Source organism: Schistocerca gregaria, chromosome 1 (genome assembly GCF_023897955.1).
Source record: "Schistocerca gregaria isolate iqSchGreg1 chromosome 1, iqSchGreg1.2, whole genome shotgun sequence".
NCBI lineage: Eukaryota > Metazoa > Arthropoda > Insecta > Orthoptera > Acrididae > Schistocerca > Schistocerca gregaria.
This window is the reverse complement of record NC_064920.1, coordinates 197,576,646-197,598,463: the sequence shown is the minus strand read 5'-3', so window position 1 is coordinate 197,598,463 and position 21,818 is coordinate 197,576,646. Positions and strand designations below refer to the sequence as shown.

Here is a 21,818-nt window from a genome sequence, read left to right as displayed (position 1 = left end):
CTGGCCAGGGTAGTTGACTTACACCTTCTAGAGCACGTTGGGTGGCATGGGGTACATGCGGACGTGCATTGTCCTGTTGGAACAGCAAGTTCCCTTGCCGGTCTAGGAATGGTAGAACGATGGGTTCGATGACGGTTTGGATGTACCGTGCACTATTCAGTGTCCCCTCGACGATCACCAGAGGTGTACGACCAGTGTAGGAGATCGCTCCCCACACCATGATGCCGGGTGTTGGCCCTCTGTGCCTCGGTCGTATGCAGTCCTGATTGTGGCGCTCACCTGCACGGTGCCAAACACGCATACGACCATCATTGGCACCAAGGCAGAAGCGACTCTCATCGCTGAAGACGACACGTCTCCATTCGTCCCTCCATTCACGCCTGTCGCGACACCACTGGAGGCGGGCTGCACGATGTTGGGGCGTGAGCGGAAGACGGCCTAACGGTGTGCGGGACCGTAGCCCAGCTTCATGGAGACGGTTGCGAATGGTCCTCGCCGATACCCCAGGAGCAACAGTGTCCCTAATTTGCTGGGAAGTGGCGGTGCGGTCCCCTACGGCACTGCGTAGGATCCTACGGTCTTGGCGTGCATCCGTGCGTCGCTGCGGTCCGGTCCCAGGTCGACGGGCACGTGCACCTTCCGCCGACCACTGGCGACAACATCGAGGTACTGTGGAGACCTCACGCCCCACGTGTTGAGCAATTCGGCGGTACGTCCACCCAGCCTCCCGCATGCCCACTATACGCCCTCGCTCAAAGTTCGTCAACTGCACATACGGTTCACGTCCACGCTGTCGCGGCATGCTACCAGTGTTAAGGACTGCGATGGAGCTCCGTATGCCACGGCAAACTGACTGACACTGACGGCGGCGGTGCACAAATGCTGCGCAGCTAGCGCCATTCGACGGCCAACACCGCGGTTCCTGGTGTGTCCGCTGTGCCGTGCGTGTGATCATTGCTTGTACAGCCCTCTCGCAGTGTCCGGAGCAAGTATGGTGGGTCTCACACACCGGTGTCAATGTGTTCTTTTTTCCATTTCCAGGAGTGTATTTTTGACGAATGCCTTAAGAGCCGAAAGCTTTATTTGGAAAGTCTTTTTTTTGTGCCTATCTGCGACTCAGCATCTCCGCTATATGGCGAGTGGCAACTTCCCTTTTCTAGTAAGTTTTGAACACTCTTCCTCGCAGGGATGAGGTCGATATCAAGGCTACAAGCGGTGTTCCAAGGTATCAGCGTGAGGTCTCCTTTGGTGCGACAATTATTTTGTCCGCTGTGCTTACGTTCCTGATAACCAAAAATCACAGCAGGCAGATATCAGCATCGGGACTGCAGTGCCGCCGTTGGACGCTAGACGCGTGGGAAAAGGTCATCCACAACCGTTTCCTTGTCTACTCATACATCTCCTCGCACACTACACGTAACTTCAACAAGGCAACGGACCACACCATCGATAACGAAGTTTGTGGGAATGGTGTAAGCAACATTTCACGAACACGAAAGTGTTAGCGTGGGACGAGTGGCAAAGGTTCTGTGTTCGAGTCCTGTTTTGGGACGTAGTTTTAATGTGGCACAGAATTTCAATTAACGCAATGTCCACTGCACAGTGAAAATTCATTCATGTTACATGTAAACAGCCGCAACAAATATGTTCTACATGTATGACTGGTTACTAAACACTTGTCACTCAGCTGTGTAATTAGACCTACCTTTCAGCTGAACTGAAGTGTCTGACAATGTCAAGGATTTTGGGAACAAACAAATTCGGAAAATAGATTTTCTGTAATTATTTTTGTCATTTTTATAGTTGAATGACTAATAGCAATTTCGTGCGCAGTGTGCGTCACAGAGGCTCACATTCTTTCGCTGATGGGCTCAGCACCCTAAGCGACTATTCACTAAACGTTCTTCAGTTTCATTCACTTGTTTTACATTTATTTTCAATAGACTTTTAGAACAATAATTGCAATACCGACGGTGCCAACAATGAGAACTAGTGCATATGGGCAGATTTTGCAAGATTTTACTCTCATATCTTATGTTTGCAACTTATGAGGAAGAACGTTTTAGCCTTATTTCAAGTAGATGACTGCTAAGGACGAAGAGGTGGTAATAATAATATGAAAAGTGTGGCCATTGTTCAATATTCTCGCAAATCTGTAGTCATTTTGCTAGATGCATTGAACTAGAAATCGATAAGAAGCAAGGCTGCACCGACGGGAGAAATCCTCGCCGAAGACCGTATACAAACAATTTTTTTAATGGTTTGGCCTAGTAAAAACAATATGAAATAACTTATGTCTCCTTTCTTTTCTCCTTCCCTTCTTTCCAGTATTTTTCCATTCTTTCCTTATGTTTTCTCTTCTTTCTTCTGTCCATAATGCGCCTGTATTCTTCTTTGTTTTTTCCCTGGATACCCTTGAAATTGTTTGCCTTACTTCTGAACTCTTTTCTTTCTCCTGTTTCTTCCTCAGTTATTTCCATTTCTCTCAGGTCTGCTTAATAAATTTCTTTGGTCAATGTCGATGTTTGTCGGTTTTTGTCAAAAAGTTAAAAATTATTTTTGTCATCTTCTTTTCATCCTGTCGTCTTAGGTGTCCATCGAATACAACTATTCTCTTCCACATTATGTCTGATATTGGCTGTATTTTTTCATAAATTTCTCGATTACTTCTTAATGTCCATTTCCCATTCTCTTATTTTGGTCCGAAGAATTTATTGATTATTTTGCTTTCCTTCTTTTCTATTTCACATAATTGTTTAACGATATTTAACGAAAGGCATTCTGAAGCATAAAGGCATTCTGATTTAATAACGGTGTTGTAGTGCCACAGTTTTGCATTTATTGAAATGGAATTCTTGTTATACAGGTTTTTTGTTACTTGAAAAGCCACCTCCATTTTTCTGGTTCTTGATGAGTTAGATTCTTGGTATAAGGAATTTAGCTGAATTACTTCACCTAGATATTTAAATTTTGTTGTCTTTTTAATTCTTCCATAAACAGTTTCCATGTATTTCGGTGTTTCCTTCGCATCTGTCATATACTCTGATTTTCAGGAGATATACATAGACCTGCGTTTGAAGCTGTCTCTTGTAGATTTATTTGCATTGTTGCATATTGTGTAGATTCAGCTAAGATGGCAAGATCATCTGCAAAAGCCAAAAAATCAAAACTCAGATTATTTCCTTTTCTCCGGATTGTGATATTTTAAATTCCTTCTTCTTATTGGCTTTTCCTCCATCCCATAATTACATTGTCTATTACGCAATGGAAGAACAATGGGGTAAATTCATTTCCTTGTCTTACACCATTTTGGTCTTAAAAGCCTGGGGTGTTTAACCTAAGAATTTTGTTATGGAATTCGCATTTCTTGGTGGTTTTTTTTTCATGATTGCCAATGATTTGTTGTCAACTTCAATCTTTTTTAAGGTGTGGAATAATGTTTCCCTGTCAATCGAATCATTTTCTTTTCTGAAGACAGATGCTTTTAGATCTCATTCTTCTACAGCTGATTATAAATTTCAGATTTAAAATTTGTTACAAGGAGAACTATTCAACACCTTAAAAAAGATTGGAGTTGACAACAAATCATTGGCAATCATGAAAAAAAAACTCCTTGTTACTCTCTTAACTGCTGATCCAGGTTGCTTTGAAGCTTGTTTTGTAATGCTTTGGAAAGTGTTTCGCATGTCACTGGAGGGAGGAAAATTCGTCTATAGTTGTTGGGGTCAGTTTTATATCGTTTAAAGGGCACTGAGTGAATTAATGCTGTTTACCGGTCTTCTGTTTCACAGACTTTTCGAAAGACTCCATGTAACTTCTTTACTGCTCGAGCACCCGTCATTTTCCAGATTTCAGCAGTCACTGAATCTTTCCCCAGGGCCTCATCATTCTCCAATCTTAAATGGTGGTAGTGGTTAGTGTTTAACGTCCCGTCGACAACGAGGTCATTAGAGACGGAGTCGCAAGCTCGGGTTAGGAAAGGATTGGGAAGGAAATCGGCCGTGCCCTTGCAAAGGAACCATCCCGGCATTTGCCTGAAACGATTTGGGGAAATCACGGAAAACCTAAGTCAGGATGGCTGGAGACGGGATTGAAGCGTCGTCCTCCCGAATGCGAGTCTAGTATGCTAACCACTGAGCCACCTCGCTCGGTCCAATCTTAAATGATAGTTCGGATTTCATCCACGCCGGGGAGAACTGTGTCTGTGTTAGAGCATCCTGGATTTTATTCCAGAAATTTTGCTTTTGGTTCCTCACAATTTAACAGTTTCTTGAAGTAGCTTATTAATATTTCGCAGTTTTCTTGGTTGTTTAGAGCCAATTTCCCATCTTCATTTTTGAATTACGTGTTAGGTGGTATGTAAGTTTCGAGGCTTTGCTTAAATGCTTCATGGAAGCTTCTGGTATTACCCTTTAGGAGTGTTTCTCAATTAGTGGTAGAGGTTTCTTCCAAACTCCCTTTTGACTGCCCTTGATGTTCACACCCTAGTTGTTTGAAGCTGGTAATGCCATCTCTTTTTTTGATGGAGTACCATTTATCCCAGGCTTGTTTTCTGATCAGTACTGATTTTTCACGCTGTTCACTCGCCATGCTTTTTGTGTCTTTTGAGTGGCTATTTCATGGGCCGTTTTGGGTGATTTTGTTTTCATCTCCTCCCAGTCTTCTGAGTACATATTTATTTTTTTTCTTTCTTGCGTCATATTTCCCTAATTTCAACCTGAGTACAGATTTTTCTTTCCGTCAAAGAAGATGGACGCACATCGGATGAGGACAACGGCAACAGCTGTGTTGCACCAACGCGCGGAGAGCAAGTTAAACTTTAGGTCCCCCTGGAACTGATTGTGGCAATCAGTTCACATGACGGAGTACTGTGCTGCTCAAACCAATCTTCTGGTTGATTACATCCTTGCTTTATGTTTGACCATAAATCATTATTCCTCAACCTATGTTATTGTGTAAACCCTGAAGCAAAATAAATATCCAAATAAATTTTTGCATCCTAGAACGGATCAGCTAGACACCCTAACTTCAACACGAGCTGGAGCCGGCAGGATACTACGCAACCCAGACGACGAGTAGCCTAGGATCGTTTCAGCTAAGATTTCTAGGTCTGAAACCTTTGCAGACAACTAGTACTGACGCTCTGGTCTCGATACCTTCACAGGTACATCGGATTGAATTTCAGTCCCTCCCCCCCCCCCTTCCGATCGGAACACAATCGCGTTAGCCTGCACAGTTTTATGGGTATACACGGACATGTGTACTGTCCCGTACGTTGCCCTTGAGCTGCTTGCCGTGGCCCTTGATCACTGTAAGCAAGACAAACGGAAGAATCCTCCAAAAGGCAACGCCGGGTGGAGGCGGCACTTTCCGTCGGCACCTTACGGAAAATAACGGCGACACGAAACGAGGGGGCCAAACAGTAGCTTAGTGTCCTATTAGCAGCGGGGCGGGAGCAACACGGCGGGCAACGTCCAGCCACAAACCAACTAGAAGGGCACCGGCCCCGAGAAGGCATTCGCCTCAGTTCCGCTGCCAGTGCAGCCTAAACAGAATACTTCCATATGCAGTATCCGGAAGACTGACAACAGCACAGAGAGAGACTTACACTACTGGCCAATAAAATTGCTACACCACGAAGATGACGTGCTACAGACGCAAAATTTAACCCACAGGAAGAAGATGCTGTGATATGCAAAAGATTAGCTTTTCAGAGCATTCGCACAAGGTTGGCGCCGGTGGCGACACCTACAACATGCTGACATGAGAAAAAATGGCTCTGAGCACTATGGGACTTAACAGGTGTGGTCATCAGTCCCCTAGAACTTAGAACTACTTAAACCTAACTAACCTAAGGACATCACACACATCGATGCCCGAGGCAAGATTCGAACCTGCGACCGTAGCAGTCGCGCCGTTCCGGACTGAGTGTGACATGAGGAAAGTTTCCAACCGATTTCTCATAAACAAACAGCAGTTGACCGGCGTTTCCCGGTGAAACGTTGATGTGATGCCTCGTGTAAGGAGGCGAAATGCGTACTATCACGTTTCCGAATTTGATATAGCTCGGATTGTAGCCAATCGCGATTGCTGTTTATCGTATCGCGACATTGCTGCTCGCGTTGGTCGAGGTCCAATGACTGTTAGCAGAATATGGAATCGGTGGATTCAGGAGGGTAATACGGAACGACGTGCTGGATCGCAACGGCCTCGTATCACTAGCAGTCGAGATGACAGGCATCTTATCCGCATGGCTGTAACGGATCGTGCAGCCACGTCTCGATTCCTGAGTCAACAGATGGGGACGTTTGCAAGACAACAACCATGTGCACGAACAGTTCGACGACGTTTGCAGCAGCATGCACTATCAGCTCGGAGACCATGGCTGCGGTTACCCTTGATGCTGCATCACAGACAGGAGCGCTTGCGATTGTGTACTCAACGACGTACCTGGGTGCACGAATGGCAAAACGTCATTTTTTCCGGATGAATCCAGGTTCTGTTTACAGCATCATGATGGGCGCATTCGCGTTTGGCGACATCGCGGTGAATGCACATTGGAAGCGTGTATTCGTCATCGCCATACTGGCGTATCACCCGGCGTGATGGTATGGGGTGCCATTGGTTACACGTTTCGGTCACCTCTTGTTCGCATTAACGGCACATTGAACAGTAGACGTTACATTTCAGACGTGTTACGACCCGTGGCTCTACCATTCGTTCGATCCCTGCGAAACCCTTCATTTCAGCAGGATAATGCACGACCGCAAGTTGCACGTCCCGTACGGGCCTTTAAGGATGCACAAAATGTTCGACTGCCGCCCTGGCCAGCACATTCTCCAGATCTCTCACCAATTGAAAACTTCTGGTCGATGGTGGCCGAGCAACTGGCTCGTCACAATACGCCAGTCACTACTGTTGATGAACTGTGGTATCGTGTTGAAGATGCATGGGCAGCTGTACCTGTATACGCCACCCAAGCTCTGTTTGACTCAATGCCCAGGCGTATCAAGGCCGTTATTTACGGCCAGAGATGGTTGTTCTGGGTACTGATTTCTCAGGATCTATGCACCCAAGCTGCGTGAAAGTGTAATCACATGACAGTTATAGTATAATATATTTGTCCAGTGAATACCCGTTTATCATATGCATTTCTTTTTGGTGTAGCAATTTTAATGATCAGTAGTGTATGATGCGCTCCACCCTGGACACATACCCTCTGTTTTAAGCAGCGGATGGGCAACTCTATTGCGGTTATTAAATTTTTGTGTTGTTAGCGAACAGATTTTAAACTTTTGTGTGGATATCTGTTTCCTCGCTTCTACTTCATTTATTTATTTTGTTAAGCTGGTCATGTGTGTCTCGAATAAGGCTGATCAGAGGAGGAGAGGGTTATGGAGGGGGGAGGGTCGTTAAGCCCGCTCTACCCCTCTCCCCCCCCCCCCTGCTAAAGAACATCTGATTACTAACTATGAGTCTCGTATATGCTACTGGTTCTAGAAAATTAGAAGCTACGTTCAACACACACAGTACACTTTCCTGTTTATAGCTCGAGGACCAGCGTATGCAGATGGGCTTTCAGCCTGGCGCGCTGTAAAAAACATTCCAAACAGGGAAAGACGTTCATTCGTAGGCTGGCCATAGCTGCTGCAAATGTGACGCGTCCGCAAGCGAAATCGGCAAACCACAGGTCGTTGCAAAATGTGGTACAGAAACAGAAATACTCACTGCTTATTAGATACAAATAGCAAAGAATCACTTTTTCGAATATAGGCGTAAACGTTTTAGCCTACCTGGGCCACACTGGAAGAAGACGAGTGAGGAGAGGGAGAGAACAGTATCGTGTGGCGGGAGTTTCAAATTGAAAATGTTCCATTTTTCATAACTTTACACAAACGGAATTGTATGGAAATTATTTTTCACCGTTCGTGTGATAGATGCTCACTTCATGGGCCGCATTGATACTTGTTTTGGGTCGCATGCTGCCCAAGGGCCACGGGTTGCATACCCCTGGTGTAAACGATTGAAAGACGCACTATACCCCCTCCCACGCCTCCGACCCCATTTACACACTCGCATGGCCATAGTTTGCAGAGCTATCCACACAATCGTAGTGCGAAGTGAAATGCTGATAATGGTAAGTGCACATTTCGATTGTACAGGCTTATAGCGCAATCTACGACGAAGTCAAAGTTGTGATAGTTTGTTGCTGCTATATCGTACTTCACAAATCAACCGTATGACAAATGTACTTCTCAAATTATCGGACGAAGGCTTTTCAAAGGGTGCGTTTCTCTGAACTCTATATCTTAGATGTTATGTTAAAGGTGTGTACTAAGCAATAATCTAAACAAATTTTTGTATATTGATTTGGTCTGCGGACGACCACATGAAATAATTTATATCTTCTTTCTTTTCTCCTTTCTTTCCTTCCAGTAGTTTTTCATGCTTTCCTATGTTTTGTCACATTTCGTCTGTCCATTTTGCGCCTGAGTTTGTTTTGTTCACTCCTAGAAGCCGCTGAAACTTAATACTTTTGCTCTGAATTTCTCTCTTTCTCCTATTTCTTCCTCAGTTATTTCGATTTCCCTCAGGCCACGTCATGGATGTCTTTGGGTTTCTATCAAAAAGTTAAAAATTGTTTCTTCCTCTAGCATATTTAGATGTCCATGGAAAACAACTCTTCACTTCCTCATTGTGTCTAATATTCATTCTATTCGTTCATAAACTTCTTCATTACATTTTGATTTCCATTCCCCATAACATTCCGTCCCAAGATTTTCCTGATTACTTCCGTTTTCTTCTCTTCTATTTCAACTAATTGTCTGGCTGTTTTCAACGAAAGACATTCTGAAACATAAAGGCATTCTGTTTTAATGAGAGTGTCGCAGCGCCAGAGTTGTGATTTTCGTGTTGTCCAAGTTTTTTGTCAATTGAAAAGGCATTTCCATTTTCCTTGCCCTTGCTAAGGCACTTCTTTGTCCAAATAATTTGATAGTATTATTTCACCTAGTTATTCAAATTTTGTAGCCTTTTGTCTTTCTACACTTAGTTTCACTGTATTTCAGTGCTTCCTTCGCATCTCTCATATACTTCTGTTTTTGGAAATTTATATGTCGGCCTGCTTTTGAAACAGTCTCATGTAGCAAATTTATCTGCGTCGTTGCAGTGTTAGATGGTGTCAGTAAAAGTCAAATTATCTATTATCACATCATCTCCTGTTTTCCCCAATTATGATTTTTAAATTACTTCTTATTCTGCTCTTTGCCTCCCTTCCCTGATTACATTTTCTAGTACACAACTGTTATTATAATATTAAAACGTATATATTATTGTTTACACTATTGAAATCATAGGCATCCGCTGTATGTTGAAAGTGTGGGTGACGGAAATTCATGTTTGGGGAAGATGTGAGTCAGTAACAAACTTCTACTTCTGTTCTTTCCTCCACTCATTATCTTTTCTATACATAATAAAACATTACACACACCCACACACACACACACACACACGCACACACACACATAAAATCGGAGACATCTCTGGTATGTCAAAAATGAGCGTGCAGGCAGTTTGTATATGGGGAGTGTGTGAATCAGTAACGGACTGTGCCGTATATCCGCAGCTGTCAGCAGAAAAATTTTTGTGCTTTTATCCAGCTAAGTCTCATTTCACGAAGCAATATTTTAAGTTAACAAAACCCCCATTGTATTTAACTGCGAGATTTCACATCCTAAACCGCTACTCAGAGTCGACAAAAACAACTCATATTTTCTTTTCTTATGAGGAGATGAATGTTACTCGCTTGTGGAAATCGGTGGGAGCTGAAAATCTTCTAAAACTCAGGTCACAACTTTTGGTATTTGAATACATACAACCGTCTTGGTTATGTACCTCAGCAAGATGTCTACACTTTCTTTTTGCAGCCGGGAATATTTGAACTGTTTATATATATCGTGTACAGAAAACGGGCGATTTTGATAATGCCGAGCGTATTTTATGTTTTTACGTCCATGCAGATCCACAGTCAGAACAGAAGTAAATCGTTTCTAGTTACTGCAGTTTTCTCCGATCGACATTATTTTAAGATCTCTGACACGAGTCGGTGACATAGATGAAACTAAATAGAGCTGCTTAATCGATCAAAACAACAAAAACAACAGAAAAGCACAGATATGGTGATGGCATTAGTCTGGACTGATAGCATTACAGTACATCCCGTCCCCCTTCCTCGCAGGAATGGCGTTAACGCAAAGGGCAAACTCTGGAGCGACAGCCGTGACATGCAAGTAAACAACGCATATTTTCATCCCTTTAAAAATATGTGTATTGTTTTGAATTATATACATAATTTTAATTGCCTATTTAAAAAACAACCTTCTATGCGTGTTTTAGGTTCTCTAGTATAATGTAATGTTTAACCTGATACAGTGTTTAACCGCATTGGGGAGGGTTCAGTTCTAACATCATCTCTGGTTCAGAGGGGGCCGCCCATTGTTCACATTGCTGCACAGTGTCAAACATAGCTGCTAGCATATTTCTATGGCAAGCCATCACAGCAACAATTTTTGTAAGGAAAGAATTTGTTTCTCAGTTCAAAAAACGCATGCATTCATGTTCAGCAAGGGTGCTCATAAACATGACGTTGAGCGCTACGAAATCAACATCGTCAGTATAATTATTATCACCATCGAAATCCAGGAACATACGCTAAGACCACTGATGTTCACAGTTAGTATAATTTTTGTATTTGGTCTTCTGTATGCTAAATTTGGGTCTGCAGTAGTACTATTATTGGATACGAAATTTTTTTCCGCATATGCTTCATTTATATATTTTTTCGTGATATGACCGATATGTATGTAGCCATTTGTGAGTAGGATGGTTACAGTAAGCAAAAATTTTTAATGATAATTTTTTACCAGTATTGATTTTCATATCCGACATTTCGCGGATAAAGCAACATACGACGAAATGTATTCGAAACATCCTTTCTTACTATGAAAAACTTAAAAACTTACAGTCCGCTGAGTGGACCAGGAAACGCGCTCTGCATATAGATAAATATAAAACCGATTACTTCGCTAAACATTAAAACAAAGTGGTTTCTGACTAAAAGATCAAGCTCATGGGAACAGATGTGTCTATGAACAATGATTTATATAACGCGGCCTTTCTCAAAACTTTCAGTTTTTCTCTTTCGTTTTGAAGCCGAGACATATTTCGGCTTCTGTACTCCTTCTTAAGTCTTGCTTTATTTCCAAGAAAATGTGGTACAGGTTTGACTGATTTTCTACGTCACTATTTTACGCCAAGAAATCGTACTTTTGCTGTAATTGCTCATCTTCAAGCGCTTCATTTAAAACTTACAAAGCGACAGGTTGATGTACATATTATGGCCTGACAGAACATAAATGGAGCATAAGAAAAGAGAAACATGTGGTGTTCTACCGATGGCAGTGTTCGCAGAAACCGTATTCATTTCATAAAAAAGGGTTAAAAACGGAAACAGTAGTTCCAAAATATCACATGATGATTAATTAGTCTACGAAACAGGGTGCTTGCATCGGGCTTACACTACCCTCAGGTATATTGTTCGCGAATGTGGGAACAGCGTCAGGTTAGACTAACATGGGGCACAAAATGCGTCAGCAAGATAAGACAACGTTAATTGCAGCTCACTAAGAGGCAGTCAGTCTTTCCACCCTTCTTTCTTGAATGGTGCGTATACTGGACGCTTCAGTGGGAAGTACCCTCTTGCGTGCATTCCGGAATTATTCGTGGAGTATAGATATTGAGGTACTTTTAAATAGATTCTACCGCCTGACATGAATAAGATTACGAATACGTCGTGACATGAAAATTTATGCCTGACCGGGACTGGCACAAAATTTTCAACAGGCACAATTTGTTACGTCTCCATCAATATATTTATTTCATTCATTTCATTTCGGCGAGTTTAATTCAATTGATATGTATGGCTTACGGCAGAGTAACTCACGATCCTTCACTAAATCCATCCCACATACCCCCTGGTAAACTCTCTGCTAGTAGTGTACGGAAATCATAGGTGGAAATATTAATGACCAAAAAACGTTTGAGCCAGACGTGGAGGAGTGTTTAGACAGCCCAATAGTTAAAGCGAATGCTCGCTAAAACTAGGTAATCCGTGCATGTGTCCCTCTTTGACATGGATCTTCAATATTTTACCGGTATTCACTGATATCATTTCAACTCAGTACATCTTCACTGATTTCATAAACATCAGCCTATTCATTTCATTTCAGTTAATCTGATTCAATTGACTCAATAATATTGTTTGTGTCCCGAGCGGCTGCTACCGTCACTAACGATTTCCATGCCGACGGAACATTGAGCTTTAACGGCCATGACCAATTCTGTAGCCTTCGTCATCACGTAGACAGCTGTGGTACTAGTAAAAAAAAAAATGGCGTGTGACGAGGGCCTCCCGTCGGGTAGACCGCTCGCCTGGTGCAAATCTTTCGATTTGACGCCACTTCGGCGACTTGCGGGTCGAATGAAGTGATGATTAGGACAACACAACACCCAGTCCTTGAGCGGAGAAAATCTCCGGGGTGGACTGTGGTATTAGTGACTAATAGGCCTACCACTCATGCGATAATGAAACATACGATGAAAATGTGACAAAACCCTACGGATAAAAGAAAAATGAAAACACCAGACCACCGTGAGTTATACCTAATAAAGATAGATGCAGATCAAGAAAACCTCCCCCGCCTCCATTTTGAAACTTCTCCATCTTTGACTATAAAATCGAATGGCAAATACACAAGGGTAAACGAGGAATTTTGTAATTTCGCACAGTGTATTAATTCCATTCGCTCGACGTTTTATTTATTTTTGTGCTGGTAAAGATGTCTGAACAGTGTGCAGTGTTATCCACACCCGATTCATATAGTCTCTTGTGACTTGTTAAAAAAGTTATATGTGTTTTGGTACTGTCAGCAATTGTTTATTTGTATAGAATTGGATCAGATAGTTTGCATTAAATTTTACTATAAGAACCGAATAAAGCGCAGCCAAGTGTTATAAATGTTGGATATGTTAAATAATGTTCTTAGTGAGTCTGTTGTGTATAAAAAGGGTTTCCAAGTAGTGTAAGCGTTTCAGAAAAGGCGATGGGGACGTTGAAGAAAGCCCTGGGCGCTCTAGAACACCATCAACCGATAAAATCGTGAAAAAAAACGAAAGAAATGATTGTGCATGATTACCGAATCACGATTGGAGAAGTAGCTGATGACGTTGGTACATCAACTGGCTCATCCTACGAAATTTTTTAGTAAGTTTTGAACACGAAACAAGTGGCAGCAAAATACACTGAAGAGCCAAAAAAACTGGTATAAGCATGCGTATTCAAAAACAGAGATATGTGAACAGGCAGAATACCGCGCTGCGTTCGCCAACACCTTACTGCTGCTACAATGGCAGATTATAAAGATTTAAGTAAGTGTGAACGTGGTGTTACAGTCGGCGCACGAGCGATCGGACACAGCATCTCCGAGGTAGCGATGAAGTGGGGATTTTCCCGTACGACCACTTCACGAGAACACCGTGAATATCAGGAATTCGGTAAAACATCAAATCCCCTACATCGCTGCGGCCGGAAAAAGATCCTGCAAGAACGGGACCAACGACGACTGAAAAGAATCGTTCAACATGACATAAACGCAACCCTTCCGCAAACTGCTACAGATTTCAATGCTGGGCCGTCAACAAATGTCAGCGTGCGAACAATTCAAAGGAACATCATCGAAGGGGCTTTCGGGCCCGAAGGCTCAATCGTGTACCATTGATGACTGCACGACACAAAAATTTACGTTTTGCCTGGGGCCCGTCAACACCAACATTGGACTGTTGATCACTGGAAACGCGTTGGCTGATCGAAAGAGTCTCGTTTCAAGTTGTTTCGAGCGGAATGACGTCTACGGTTATGGAGACAACCGCATGAATCCATGGGCCCTGCCTGTCAGCAGGGGACTCCTCAGCTGTTGGAGGTTGTGTAATGGTGTGGCGCGTGGTATGGTAACTTCAAATCTACTGAACCAATTGGCATGATTCTTTGTTTCCGACGAAACTAACTGAATTGCCTAGGAGTTGTACCACTTTTATTCCGATCCATCAACTATAAATATTTTTACTTGGCCGACGAAGTCGAAAAATCGATGAAGAAACCCTTTTTTTCAAATGTCCGCAATTTTGTTTCCAGGTCCAAGTAACTTACGCGTGGTACAACTCCTAAAGAATTTCATATACTTCGCTAACGTCAACTCAATTTTGATTTCAGACGAGCCGGCTGACCTGTGATGTACCGCGCGTGGAGGTCTACATCGAAAGTTTGTTTCGTTCCGACGGCACTTCCGCCTTTGCTCTTCGACATTTCTGGTCGAAAAAATTCCGGTTTGTAGAGGAAATATCAATGAACATTTTGACCAAATATGACATTGATATCTATAACATATCCCGAGAAAAAATTCTTAAATAACATACTTTTTTCGGGCCAAAGATAGTAAACCGCTCCTTAATGTGTCTGGCCCGTATAGTTCAGCACGAATGTTGACTTCAAAATACACGGACGGCAAATATATTGAGTTTACCAGTCATATTGTCAGAAAATTCTTTTCATAGATGGCATTCAGTCCTCAGTACAGTCACTGAGACTGGTAGAACAGTACTTGAAAGCGTGTGACTATCTATTTCTTATACGCGCCATACTCGTAACTTGTCTCACAGCAAAGGCGGAATATTAAGTTTCTTGTTGTGGTAACGTTAACTTAAGGTGACAGTGCTGAGCAGATGCTCGGGCTGGAAAGATTTGTTTGGTTATTTGTCATTAGTATTAGTTTTAAGTAACAGTAAGTGTTTCATGCGGCCCATGGGCTGAACCAAGTCTTTCGTCTGAACGCAACCAAGACAGTTCGAACGCCAGGTTTGACTGTAGATGACGTATCAGATGCCAAGCTCTGTAGGATGGATGGTTATTACAGTGGATCTCCAGCGTACCGTTATGTTTATCTCAGTATGTATGCTGACGGAATAAAAGAAATAAGAAGTGTTGAGACTGGTTGTGACATTATTCATCTCATAAGGATTAGAATCGAGGATCCATGAATCTTAATGTGTTCTTCCAACGGACGGACCATCATCATCAGTATGTGATGCCCTGACGTTGTTATTATGTTTATTTCTTCTTTTAATAATGCCTATCTTGGCTGCAAGCTATTTTCTGTTTTTGTTAAGTAGTTCAGAAAAACAGGTGTCTTCTCATTTAGCTGCTTTCTATACGTCACGTACTTTAACGGTATTATCAATAATGTTGTACGCTGTCGTAATGCTCTTATTGATAATTTTATACATTTTTTGTTTCTTTTTTCACTCATGTGGTGATGACTTCGTAGATCGAAACTAGTCAGAAAATAAAGGAATATCTAACGCATAAAATTTGTTTTCAGTTACACATATTTTGAACACTGGGTCGCTGTATACTCCAATATGATTGTGTCACACTTCATCAAGATTTTTAAAGAGTTTTGGGAACTTCACCCATCTTATTTTTAACAGACTTGTGGGAAACACAAAGTGCAGTAGACAAGCGTAAGGACTGGTATTCAGAGTACATCCAGTGAGGCTGCTTGGTATTTATTTCTCAGATGTGTAAATAACCTTGCTCGTCTTAAGAGATACTGTCTCCAAACACTGGAAAAAATAGTCTTCTTCATGTGTACCATACCAGTGCGCTGGGGTGTACAACATCTAACATTTTTCGCATCTTTCCGTGCTCCGTCCTTAGAAGATATAAGATCTAAAATATTTGCGTAAGTGCAGTAATCTATGATCTCTGTTAGGATTTGATGTCCATCAGTTATCAGTCATGTGAAGATACACTGGTGTCCAAAATTAAAGCAACAGAGCGGTATTTACCCGTCCTGGTCTAATTCACGATATAATCATACACACTGTCAACAGGTGTCAGTATGATCGCGTTCTTCACGCAAGATGGCAGTCTGGTCAATGGACAACCGCGCTAACGATGACGTCGGGGCACTATCAAACAAGGTAGTGTCTGCCGTATCGTCCTACATCCACAATCGCTGTGTATACAGTGACAGGGGTGCAGTAAGGCACAGAGAAGACGCCTACCGGACTTTCTGCGGTGGAGGGTCTCAAGAAGAAAGGAAGGAGGAGAGTCGTAAACGGATGTGGCCAGATGGCTTAATGTGAATCGTTCTGTTGCTTCTCGGATGTGGCGACAGTTTACAGAGACCGTAACTGTGTGCGAAGACCAGGGTAGGGCCGATCACTTGTGACATCAGCAAGAAACGACCGTTAATTGGCTGTAAGAACATGATGGTACCGCCTTAGCACTGCTCAGCAAATGACATACGACCTCGCAGCATCCGCTGGACGTTTTGTATCGTGGAAAACGGTGTACAGAAGGCTTCGGCACAGTGGTCTTTATTGTTGGAGACCTGCTGTATGTGTATCTCTTATCTCAAGGGAATGTCTAGAGTGGAGTCGTCAACATGCCATCTGAATGGTGAGCCAGTGTTCTCTTCACAGATGAGTCCCGATTTGGTCTGGAGAGTGATTCTCAATGGATTCGCCCCTGGGAGGGAAACGTGGCAAACGATTTTGGAGACCAAACATCGTGGAAAGAGACTGATATCAAGGAGGAATTATAATGCTGAGGGCAGAGATTATATTGACCACTCGAACGCCTCTTCACGAAATTGTACGAGTGATTTGGCAAGGCTTAACTTCGTACTGATGGAGGATAATACTTTTTTGGAAGGTATACACGCATGGCAGGGCCTGCTCGATCTCCCGATCCCATAGAGCATGTCTGGTATGCACTAGGAAAATGGACTGCATCACGTCAGCATCCTCCATCCACTCTCCAACACCTGCGAGCAGCTCTGCCGGAAGAATGGATGTTATTGCATCAACATGAGATTGATGACATCATTCACAATGCGCCCCGTCGTTGTCAAGCCTGTATTGCTGCCAGAGGTGGTCGCGCCCTATACTGGGCACATTAACCAGTTGTTGGAATGCGTGTGACAATCCCCCAAGTTGGAAAAAAATAGTTCAAATGGCTCTAGGCACTATGGGACTTAACATCTGAGGTCATCAGTCGCCTAGACTTAGAACTAGTTAAACCTAACTAACCTAAGGACATCACAAACATCCATGCCCGATGCAGGATTCGAACCTGCAACCGTAGCAGCAGAGCGGTTCCAGACTGAAGCGCCTAGAACCACTCGGCCACAGCGGCCGGCGAAAAAAACAAAGAACATTTTTGTCTACCGTTATGCGTTTTGCAGTTGTTTACGTTCTGTATTCTTTACATTGTTTCTACTTTACTACCACCTGCTCATCCTGTTTTGTGGCAGAATAAACACAACCTTGCAAAATTTCTGTTTGTTGCCAATGTGGGAAGAAATCATTGACGACTTAATTCAAGAAATCTCCCACATATTCGCCTGCAGTAATTTGGGCCACCTAATTGAAGATAAAAAAGACTGTACTTTGAGCAGCCTCTTGACTAGCATTGTTTATTCGTGACTGTGTTGTAATGAAGGGTATGTAAGCGTTCGGCAGCCAGTCACTACGTTAATATGTTATTATTTACGTTTGTTTATTAGCAACACGTTTTTAGCCACTTGTGTTCGTCGGCAGGCATCAACGAGCTGTACGTGCTCGTGACAATAACCAAGTGCCTATACGGTGGCCTAACGGCCATTCAGGGCTTCCAGATGCAACACCATACACGTGTTAACAGTTACGAGCACTTAACGCATGTGGTATTCCAAGGTCGGAAGGCAACACTCCTGTCTATAAAACCTGCTGTAAACATTTGGCTTTCCTGTGTGTTAGGAAGAGAGTCTCAAACGAATCTTTTAACTTCTACTTAACTTTCGCGTAATAGTCTAACAGCCTATAGATAGGATGAGTTGGAGCAGTTCTGAACTCGTAGCGAGGGAAGTCGCCACAAAAATTGTGCTGTAACATCGCAAAATGCTCAAAGCTCAATTGAGAAACAGATTTAAAATTTTTCTTCGATTCTAAAGAAACTACAGAAAAATTTCAAAGTAATTTGTGCTCGTAATTGTTAACACGTGTATGGTGTTGCGTCTGGAGGCCCTGATTGGTCATTAGGCCACCGTATAGGCACTCGTGGTATTGTGATGCCATAGCTGATAAGATATGACACGAATTGTGACATTGATTGTTTGGAAGCTATGAATGCAGTTGTTGCTACTTATTTTAGCCAATATATTATTAATAAAATTAACCTGAAGCTTTTTCTCTGGATTCGCTAATTTAGTTAACAAAATTTCTGTTAGAAGAAGTGTGTTTCCTACCTTTAGATGCTTGATGATTACACTACTGGATCGACATACGTTATGATTTCTTGTGCAATTATATTAGTACATGTTCAAAGCCCCAACGACAAATTGCTTTAAAATTTTCCTGTAGTTTCCTTACAATCGCAGAAAAATTTTAAATCCGTATGTCAGTTGGGCTTTGAGTATTTTGTGATGTTAGAACAGAATTTGTACGCGACTTCCCTTGCTATGAGTTCAGAACTGCACCAATTCACCCTTTCTATACGCTGTTAGGCTATTACACGAAAGTTAAGTAGAAGTTCCCAAAAGATTCGTTTGAGACTCTCTTGCTAACACACAGGAAATCCAAATGTTTTCAGCCGTCTTTATATACAGGAATGTTGCCTTCCGAACGTGGAAAGTCGCATGCGACAGACATTAAATGCTCGTAATTGTTAACACGTGTATGGTGTTGCGTCTGGAAGCCCTGAATGGTCGTTAGGCCACCGTATAGGCACTTGGTTATTGTGACGTCATAGCTGATTAGATATCGTACGAATTGCGATACTGATTGTTTGGAAGATATGAATGTAAGTGCGGTGTCTTATGTTAACTGTATTGCTGTTCTTAATTGTGATTATTAGCTAAGAGTAAGGTTGAAAGTCTGTGAGAAAGCACTTGGGATGCCCTACTCAAAAAATTTGTGGGAAAGTCTCCAGCGAAAACGCCCCCTCCAATGGAATTATAACTGTCAGCAGTGTATATGACCTCACTCGGAAAGACACTGGGAATTGATCTGGGGTTCATTCCAGGCTACTGGCCCGTAATCTGGTTACCGGGGCCTTTACGCCACCACCTCCCCTCCAATTTTCGGAAGAACATCCCATAATCTGAACCGACTATCTACTGATCGAGCGTCGCTGGGGTAATCATCATCGATCATTGGGGACAGTTCTCAGAGCGTCTCTCATTAAATGTCATATCTTGTTTTAAATGCACATAAAAGTAAGTTAATGTTACTGATTAGGAGAGACATTCGACATGAAATGCAACGAGCACTTAATGTCAGTTGCAGGGAAAGCGAATGGTCGCCTTTGAGCTACTGGGAGAATTCTGCAAAAATGTAGAGTCTACACAATAGCCGGAAGACAGAACGCTTGTGCGAACTGATCTCGAGTATTACTCGAATGCTCAGATTCCCTACCAGTTCACATTAACGAAGACATCGATATATTGCAGTCATTTGCTGCCAGAGTTGCTACCGGCCGACCGATTGGTACGGAATGTTGCGGAACTGCTCTGTAAATACTAAGTGATGACAAGACAATCTTTTCGCCAGACGCTATTGATGAATTTTAGAGAACGAGAGTTTGCGACAGACTGCAGAATGATTCTGATGCCTCCAGTGTTCAGCTCGCGTAAGGGCCATAAGGAGGAAAAAGAGAGATTATGGCTCACTCAGAGGCTTCTACATGCACATCTACATCCATACTCCACAAGCCACCTGACGGTGGGTGGCGGAGGGTACTTTGAGTACCTGTATCGGTTCTCCCTTCTATTCCAGTCTAGTTTTGTTCGTGGAAAGAAAGGTTGTCGGTATGCCACTGTGTGGGCTCTAACCTCTCTGATTTTATCCTCATGGTCTCTTCGCGAGATATACGTAGGAGGAAGCAATATACTGCCTGGCTCCTCAGTGAAGGTATGTTCTCGAAACTTCAACAAAAGACCGCACCTAGCTACTCAGCGTCTCTCCTGCAGATTCTTCCACTGGAGTTTATCTATCATCTCCGTAACGCTTTCGCAATTACTAAATGATCCTGTGACGAAACGCGCTGCTCTCCGTTGGATCTTCCCAATCTCCTCTATCAACCCTATCTGGTACGGATCCCACACTGGTGAACAATATTCAAGCAGTGGGCGAACAAGTGTACTGTAACCTATTTCCTTTGTTTTCGGATTGCACTTCCTTAGGATTCTTCCAATGAATCAGAGTGTGGCATCTGCATTACCGACGATCAACTTTCTGTGATAATTCCATTTCAAATCACTCCTACTACCTACTCCCAGATAATTTATGGAATTAACTGCTTCCAGTTGCTGACCTGCCATCTTGTAGCTATGTTGTGTACATAGTTCCCCGTAGTCAGCGCGTACACAGCTTTCCCACTAGAGCACGCCCCGCTAAGCACAACAGTACAGAAGAGTGCTCGTCCGTCTCTGCACTACGAGATGGCGCTGCCTCAGAGACGGACCAAATTCTGCTTCCGCCGATCCGCGTATTAATATGTAACACACCCAATGAGATTGCTGCTAACGTAGAACCTTTTCTCCTCACCGATCACACTCGCGCAGTGATACCTGAACGCGCGAGGTATTATAACGAGTGTGCAGACCTCCGATTAGTCAGCCTGCATTTGTCTGCACCAGTCTGTACCAGTCTGCATTAGTCTGTACCAGTCTATAGTCAAGTTTCAGTCTGCGCCTAATAAGATTACCATATTCCTGTACATAGCCATGAAGATAAATGTATAGACACTTTGTCAAGTATCAGAGATATGTGAGAATAAGATTACCGTACCAAGACCAAAGGAACGTCAGATTGTCAATTGTAAACAGCATCCAGAATCAAGTTACATAATGTCTATGCTTTTTATTATTTTAATAAATGTGTGTGAAAATTAATCAAGTTCTGTTTAAAGTTGGTCACCGTCAATCTGCTACTGTAAGCGTGCAAGTGGCATTTCTATCGTCTGACCTAACGGCAGAAGATAAACACGCCACGATAAGACCACGAGACATATTGCTGACACTCGCCTACTTCGTTGGAGCGACAAGTCAAATAATCTGATGGTGTGTGTACCGAAGGTCTTACAGTACGCACACCACAAGCTAAATGATAAAGGATCTTTCTTTCTATGTAGACTTATCTACATTGAGATTCAATTGCCATTCCCTGCACCATGCGTCAACTCGTTGCAGATCCTCCTGCATTTCAGTGCAATTTTCCATTGTTACAACCTCATACCGGCAGACAAGTTCTCCGTGCTCCATTTGTAAGTGGAAAAGCAAAGGGGAAGAGACTAGCTGTGCTACATAGTACTCTCCGCAATGCACAGGACAGTTGCCGGAAGAATGTGGATATAGAACTTACCAGGCCTCCACGTACTGGGTCGCCTCTCGATTATGAATATCCCTATATGTCCCAACAACGAAGATGAGCTGTCTTCAGTGTCCGTTCGATATTTAAGAGTAAGTGTATGTCCCGGCTTGTGTCTCAACAGTAGGTCATGACAGACTCGCTGAAACGCACTAAATCGTACATACTGCGCCCGCCTTTAGACTGTTACCCATGACGCAAGAGGAAGATGGATGAGAAGACTGACGGACCGCTAATCGCCTACGCCGCCGCAGAAGGAGGCAACAAGTTCACTTTTACGCCCAAGGCGTTGA

At 42.9% G+C, this 21,818-nt stretch overlaps 2 protein-coding genes across 6 annotated transcripts in view; one reads left to right on the top strand and one right to left on the bottom strand.

The window, feature by feature from the left end:
* Nucleotides 1-21,818, top strand: part of LOC126336638 (organic cation transporter protein-like) — a 186,911-nt gene that overhangs the window by 24,099 nt on the left and 140,994 nt on the right. The window contains exon 1 of one of the 2 annotated variants that reach the window (XM_050000563.1): nucleotides 10,153-10,289. The exons of the other annotated variant lie outside the window; for it this stretch is intronic. The gene's annotated coding sequence lies outside the window, so the exon portion shown is untranslated. Of the gene's footprint in view, nucleotides 1-10,152; nucleotides 10,290-21,818 lie in introns of those variants that run through there. 2 annotated transcript variants of the gene reach the window in all.
* The window catches only part of LOC126336610 (organic cation transporter protein-like), a 366,616-nt gene that overhangs the window by 309,433 nt on the left and 35,365 nt on the right, over nucleotides 1-21,818 (bottom strand). Inside the window, exon 1 of one of the 4 annotated variants that reach the window (XM_050000500.1) lies at nucleotides 21,520-21,713. The exons of the other annotated variants lie outside the window; for them this stretch is intronic. The gene's annotated coding sequence lies outside the window, so the exon portion shown is untranslated. Of the gene's footprint in view, nucleotides 1-21,519; nucleotides 21,714-21,818 lie in introns of those variants that run through there. 4 annotated transcript variants of the gene reach the window in all.